A 949-nucleotide genomic window follows, 5' to 3' on the forward strand; every position below is an offset into this window, starting at 1 on the left:
AAATCCATATTTTTGTGTAGAAAACTCATAAAAATAAAATAAAAATACCCTCTTGCTCAGTGAACAGAGGAGATTCATGTGGAATAATTTTCACATTAATTTGATGCATGAATTATTTTTAAAAAATAAATTAGGGTTAGGGGTTTTTCAATTCTCCATTCATATGGAATTAATACCTTAACTCCAATTTTTTATATGTTGTAGCCTCTGTCTAGGTGAACAATTTAAGCATTTTTCCAAAGACATAGGAGATCTCTAGACAGAGATCTTAATTTTCTAAGTTCTTATGCATTTTCTGTTCAAATAATTATAGAAAATTGCATGTGATTTAGAAAATTTTACAAATATTCATGTTAGTTCCCTCTGGCCAGAGTAGTCTTAGGAAATAATTTTATAATTTTTAAAAATCAAAATGTCATTAATTTAAGCAAGCCCTAATTTTCTTAAAATATTTAATTTGGAGAGTATAAAGATCAAATTTATTTGATTTTTATTCTCCACTGTGATTTATAAGTCAGAGAATTCACCATAAAAATTTTAAAAGATTTTGAAATTATTTTATATTTTTAATTGATTTTTAAAGATCATTATTAAAATTAATATTTAAATGATTTTTAAAAATCAAAATATAACTCAAAAAATTATCAAACTTAGTTTTTTTTGAGTTCTCTGAAATTAGGGGGATTTAATAAAAATAAAAACATATTTAAAATAAAAACTTAATTTTTAAGTTATTTTTAATTAATTATTTTTAATAAAAATAAAAAAAATCATAAAATATTAAAACTCATGAAAATGTTTCAAATTAATTCCGAAATACTTAGGAATTATTGGAATATTTTTCTAAGGTTTAAAAATAAAGATATCTATTTTTAAACCTTAAAATGATTTTTAAGGCTTAAAAATAGAATTTTCACCAAAATAATTCTAAAAAATCAAATAAAAATCA

This window comes from Phalaenopsis equestris, unplaced genomic scaffold (assembly GCF_001263595.1).
Source record: "Phalaenopsis equestris unplaced genomic scaffold, ASM126359v1 Scaffold000517, whole genome shotgun sequence".
Classification (NCBI taxonomy): domain Eukaryota; kingdom Viridiplantae; phylum Streptophyta; class Magnoliopsida; order Asparagales; family Orchidaceae; genus Phalaenopsis; species Phalaenopsis equestris.